At 41.3% G+C, this 6,590-nt stretch overlaps 1 pseudogene across 1 annotated transcript in view; it reads left to right on the forward strand.

The window, feature by feature from the left end:
- LOC308689357 (verrucotoxin subunit beta-like) overlaps positions 1–3,217 on the forward strand; it is a 40,017-nt pseudogene extending 36,800 nt beyond the window's left edge. Inside the window, exons 4-7 of the transcript in view lie at positions 1,706–1,843; positions 2,369–2,532; positions 2,680–2,866; positions 2,958–3,217. The product of the transcript in view is annotated as a verrucotoxin subunit beta-like (transcript). The remainder of the gene's footprint in view (positions 1–1,705; positions 1,844–2,368; positions 2,533–2,679; positions 2,867–2,957) is intronic.
- The last annotated feature ends 3,373 nt before the right edge of the window (positions 3,218–6,590 follow it).

Below are 6,590 nucleotides of genomic sequence, written 5' to 3' on the forward strand. Positions count from 1 at the left end.
ACTTCGGTCCTGGAGGGCCACTGTCCTACAGAGTTTAGCTTCAACCCTAATCAAACACACCTGAACAAGCTAATCAAGGTCCTCCGGATTACTAGAAAATTACAGGCAGGTGATTTTTTCAGGGTTGGAGCTAAACTCTGTAGGACAGTGGCCCTCCAGGACCGAAGTTGCCCATCCCTGACCTTTACCTTCAGAGGGGGAGGGACTTTTGGAGGTGGAGACAAATCCAAACAAAGCATGCAAATGTAGGGATGAATCTTTCAGTGATTTGATTCTATCAAGCGAAAACCGGTTAGGCAGGTTATCTGGCTGCTCAACAATTCTGCCCAATCAAGAGAAACAGGCCCAAACAGCATAACACTATCATTCAAATTGCATAGATGGTAATCTCATCAGTCTGAGGGAAACTGAAACTCCAAGAGCCATTAAAGCTGAACGTGAAGCGCTATTGGCAAGAGCTGCAGCAATGAAAAAGAGGGAAGCAATAAAACAGGAAGAAATTCGCTTGAGAATTAGAAAAGAGCAATTGGAGCTTGAAATTGAGCTTGCTGCTTCAGACGCCAAATTAAAGGTGTATGAAGAATCTGAAGATGCTCATGAGTTTAGCTATGATTTATTAGAGCCACCTTCAGGACCCAGATTTGAACCCCTGATGCGTAGACAAGAAAAACACAATGTAGATGAATATGTGCGTCGTGGAGCTGGTAAGCCATCCCTTACATTCAATCCAAAGCCAGCCACTCAAGTTGGTGCTTCAGATAGAAGTCATCATCCAGGTTTGTTGCTATCAGCAGCACGCCGCATCTTAAGCCCTATTCGGACGGGACTAGTTTTCCAAACGACGTTTGAGTTACAATTCTTATCAACCTACGTCTGTGATTTCATGTACGGATTCGGACGGGACTAACATCTCCCGTCATAAACTTTTTCTGTATTAATTTACATTTTGAAGTGAACTATCCCTTTAATGTAGCTCACAGCATAAAATTACAATTCATTAGCTAAACTATTTGTCTTCTCAAACAGGTGTCATTGGAGACAGAAGAGATTGTTTGTATTTCTGCCTATATGTGCAGCTGTGCAGCTGGTAAAGGGTTGTGCAACCATCTGACAGCACTTGTGTATCAGACGGCCCACTATGTGCAGCTGAATTTACAGTCTGTCCCACCACCACTGGCCTGCACGAGTGAGCCACAGAGATGGCATCGTCCAAGAACACAGGCATGTATTTTTTTTCTTTTCTGCAATTTGTAAGAACACTATAGTATCAACTCAAACAAACAAGTAGCCTAAGTACATGTTAACATCAAAGCATTATGGACTAATAATGCACAAGAGTGCAGATTAAGTAACAAAGGTATAAATTATCATCACCCGAGATTAATACAATCTGTTTACTGTTATTACTCATTATTATTTCATATAAATGCATAATCTAATGTCATAATCTAATGTCAATGTATATAACCTTATAAAGTGTTTCCAGAATACTTTAACACTGCATTTGTTTGTTTTATACTAAGGGAGTCCATCCAGAGGCAGTGAGTGAACTTGTTGTCCTGAAGCCAAAGTCAGCTGGGAAGACTGGAATTAAGTCTACCCTATACAGGGCTTACACAGGTAATACACAACACTGTATGTGTACACGTGTACTCAGCTACAACTTAATGTGTTCAAGACTAATAGTTTGTATTCATTTCTTTAGGTACCCTTCCAGATCCTGATGTCTTGGCTTCTGGTACAAAACTGAGTCAGATCCATCCCCGGCCTTTGCTGGCACACATACTAGAGGGCATGTCAAAAATAGAGTTGGTCCCCTCACAGTTTGGTCCTGTACCTCGTGGTAGTCCACTTTCATACCAATGTCCCCCTATAGCTGCAGATGTTCCTGTTGTTAATTTCCCCCCACTACCTGTGCTTGGCTATCAGTTTGGCTGTAATTTTAAATATGTGCCCATACACCATCAATCACTTCATCTGGGGTCTCATTTATAAAACTGTGCGTAGGATCCATACTAAAAGTTTACGTGCGCCCAAAAGCCAAAAATGGCGTACGCCAAAAAATATTCCGATTTATAAAACCGTGCGTACGCACACCTGTAAGCAATGTTCCCTTTATAAATCACAGATCACCCGCAGATGTGCGTACGTGAACCAGCCTCATATCACGCCCTGTACACGCCCATTTTTAACCATAAATAGTCAATGCAAATCACCTCATGATTGCTGATCAGCATGTAAATGAGAGTGGAATCCCATATATAGGCTAAGTGAAAACGTGTATTTCTGTTACTTTGAATAATGGCGACAGGTGAGAAAAGAGGAAAAAAACGTAATTTCTCAGATACTGAGATTGAAACACTTGTAGGGGAGGTGGAGGCTCGGAAAACATTGTTATTTGGTGGCCACAGCAGTGGGGTCACTAATAAAAAGAAGCAGTGCGAGTGGCAAAGTATTGCTTCTGCCGTCAATTGTGTCAGTGGGACAGAACGGACAGTTGCAGAGTTAAAGAAAAAATGGTCCGACCTGAAGGTATACTAATTTTTTACCAACATATTACATTTGTGTTTTATTAGGCTATATACCTATATAAATAGCAATATTGATTTTCAAAAAGTTTTATTTACATGTGCTTACAGTATGCAAAATATGTGAAATAAAGATTCTCATTCATTCAAGGTGGAGGCAAAGAGAAAACTGTCCTCCCACCGCCAGAGCGTGGCTGCAACTGGTGGGGGCTCAAGTACAGCTGATCTCACATCAGTGGACAGCAAAATCGCGGCTATAATTGGGGAGGTCAGCGTGTGTGGTATTGTGTCGGAAAAGGAGGGAGACACTGACGTGACTGAAACCACAGAGGAGCAAGGTTAAACAGATTTTTTTTTAATTATTAACGCTGTATATTTGAGTGTGTGGGGTGATAAATGGATAAATGTTGCCAATTGTTTGTCCTCCAGTCCTTCCGGAGTCTGAAGCTGTGAGTGAACAGGAGGTTCAGGGTGAGGGGTTCTCAGATGCAGATGCACAGCGTCCGGCTCAAAGCAGTGCCCCTTCTGTGCCTGGCACGTCCAAAAGTGGTCGGGTACTCACTGACGCAGTCCTGCAGTTACAGCGAGAGACAATAAACGCTGTCAACAGGGTTGCAGATGAGCTACGGCAGATGAGAGAAGTGATGCAAGAAATTGCACAATCATTAAAAGATGCAGTTAAAACATGAACCTTGAGTTTTGTCTTTCTTTACAAACGCCGCATGACATCCTCACGGATTCTTGCACCTCGTTGATATCCCTCTTGTCGGCCAGGGGGCTGTGGCTCGGGGTCGTAATGCCGGGGTAGAGGGAGATCAGGAGGGAGAGGAATACCGTTCCTCAGTGCTATATTGTGAAAAACACCACACGCCCTGACAATCTTGCACACTTTTGCTGGATGGTATAAAATTCTGCCACCCGAGGCATCCAGAGCACGCCATCTGCATTTCAGGATGCCGATGGCACGCTCCACAACTGCGCGGGCACGAGAGTGGACCTCATTATAATGAGTTTCCTCTGCGCTCTGCGGGTTTAAAAATGGGGTGAGGAGCCAGCGTCTCAGGGGGTAGCCGCTGTCGCCTGCAGGTTATAATTATATTAAAAACAAAATTGTTACAGTTTCTACTTTTTAATATTGTTAAACTCACCAAGAAGCCAGCCATCACGTACTGCGCCTGCATTTAGTCTGTTCCCTACACTGCTATGTGTCAAGATAAAGGAATCATGTGTTGAACCAGGCCAGCGTGCCACAATGTTTGTGAGGGTCATGTTGGAGTCACATATGATTTGCACATTAATAGAATGCACATGCTTTCTATTAACATAAGCAAATTCATTTTCAGATGGTGCCCTTATAGCAACATGAGTGCAGTCAATTGCGCCGATTACATTTGGGAAACCAGACATTGCTGCAAATTGCATTTTAATTTCGGCCTGTTCTCGCACAGTGTAGGGGAACCTGATGTATCGACTAACCATATTAAGTATACCATTTAAAACGACAGATATTATGGCACTCAGGGACGGCTGTGATATACCAGACCTATAAGGTGAGATGATAGATTCCAATAGAATTATTTCATATACAAAAAATCATCATGGTCCCTGAAAACTCGTTCTCTCCTTATTCTGCCATTGGCGTAATCCTCCAACAGTGCCAGGAGTGCCATCATGAAGCATTACATACCCGGGTCACCGGAGAATTTATATGTTTCTAGCAAATAGACTGATCGTTAACACCTTGACAAAATCACATAATTAATTTGTGGGCGAAAATTTAAGACGAAAATGTTATAGTGAACACATGCTTCTTGACGGTTTTGTAATGAACACCGTAATAGTTAGGACCGATGATGAGTAGCGATTGTGCTTCATGACTGTATTTGCAGACTTTGACATTTTATGATATATGTACATTAAGGAAAATATTTCCTTTTTACACTGTGTTCTGCAGTTCTCGAATAAAAGGGTATTTCATGCTATTCTGTATCACATGTAGTCGCGCCATGTCCTCCTGTGCTCCCGTTGTGGACAATGTGACTGTAAGGCAGCGCTGATTATTATTTTATTTTTAATACATTTTTAATTACGTTTGGATTTTACTACATGTATATAGCCTAAAACAATCGGCACAAATAACACTGTTGGATTTAATCTTCATGATAATGTGGATATAACATATGAAATGGAGTGAAAATTAAATGTCATTAATTCTTATAATCGTTCTTCTCACATTTATTTTCTACAATCTAACTTCAGTTCACGACCTCACCATCTGTGTCGCCAATTCCCTTTGTCTCCAGAATGTGCGTACGCACGGCTCAAAGTTTGCTTAAAGGTGCGCACATTCTCCCGTCAAGTTTGTTTTTTATAGATCACAACCTTTGCGTGGGAACTGGCGTACGTACGTTTCCAGCCCCGTTTTGTGCGTACGCACGCTTTATAAATGAGACCCCTGGAGTCTATACAGGTTACCCATTGTTCTGCTTGTCAGATTGAAGAGGCCACAAGACTACAGTCAAAATGCACTGCTTGGGGAAAAATGCGGCAATCAAGGGTTACTGCAAGCAGGTTCAGGGAGGTTTGTCATGTAGTTGGGGATTCATCTGGTCAGTCATTAGCGGTAAGAATCATCAAGGGCACGAGGCAGACAAGTGCTATGAAACGCGGCCTTGAACTTGAGCCAGATATTTTGAGAAAATATTCTGAGACAGCCAGTGTTAGTGTCCTACCATGTGGGTTTATTATCAATCCAGAAGCACCACATCTAGGAGCCAGTCCTGATGGACGAGTGCATGATCCATCTGAAACCTTCCAATTTGGCCTAGTGGAGGTAAAAAGCACATCTGCTGATAACATTGCCCAGGTTCCATTTATAAAACTTCAAAGAGGACAAGCCAAACTCAAAGAGACCCACAAGTACTACTGGCAGGTTCAAGGCCAGCTTGCAGTGACTGGCCTACAGTGGTGTGACTTTGTGACTGACACAAAATCAGATTTCACAATACAGAGGATCTGGCGAGATGATGCCTTCATAGCATCAATGAAAGACAAGCTAGACTTGTACTATTATAGTGTTTACATGGATGTGTATCTTTCAATGGTATAAATGGACAGTTTCTGTTCATATTATAGTACATGACCTGTGGATTTATTCTTACAATTGTATATATATTTATGTACATAATGGTGAATACATGCTCATATTTTGAATTTGATCTTGTGTAATATATCTGATTATATGTATGCATACACATTTACTAATTGTATATGTATTTATATTGTGTGAAATAACAATGAACAGCAGAACTGAGTTGACATTTTTTTTTAATGAATTCTTATTAAAAAAAGGTATTTTGTTGTCAACTATTTCATTGTGTCTGTCAAATTATTTTCAGGAAACAGTATAAATAATGACAATATTGATCAAATGTTACAGTACAAAGAAAAAAAAAGTAAAAAGATATTTAATTATGTTAAATATTGAAAGTCTATCACTACTATTGTAACAATCACACTGTCAGTGTAAATATCTAATATTTATTATACATATATACTATTATACTATACATTCACTGCTCAAGAAACATCGGTCCCTGGTAATTAATCATAAAACAGCAATTATGCCACATCTGGTTGATGCTTCCTGACAAGGTGAGTGGCACAACAGAATCAAAAATGTGGTTTTCCTTGACCCTTCGAATGACCCTTTCCACCAGAATTCTGAGGCGTGCAATGGCCTGTGTTTTATCACAGTCCTGTTTGCTGAACTGCTTAGCACGTTTGAAAGGTGGAATGATCAGTCTAGCACCAACACTGGAGAGCATATCCTCGATTGTGAACCCCTTGTCTGCCATGACCTCATCTCCAGGTTCAAGCAGGTCCAAAATGCCGGACTTCTTTGTGATCTCTTTGTCGGAGATTGAACCTGTGTCAAGCTGGGAGATGAAAGTCATTGCACCACACGGAGCTACTCCAACCAGACCTTTAAATGTTGTAGTGCTCTTGTAGCTGGAGAAGATCTCTGAGTGGAGTGTCAGAGATGTGGGGCTCTCACAGCGG

Source organism: Scardinius erythrophthalmus (genome assembly GCF_964197995.2).
Source record: "Scardinius erythrophthalmus genome assembly, chromosome: 4".
NCBI classification, from domain to species: domain Eukaryota; kingdom Metazoa; phylum Chordata; class Actinopteri; order Cypriniformes; family Leuciscidae; genus Scardinius; species Scardinius erythrophthalmus.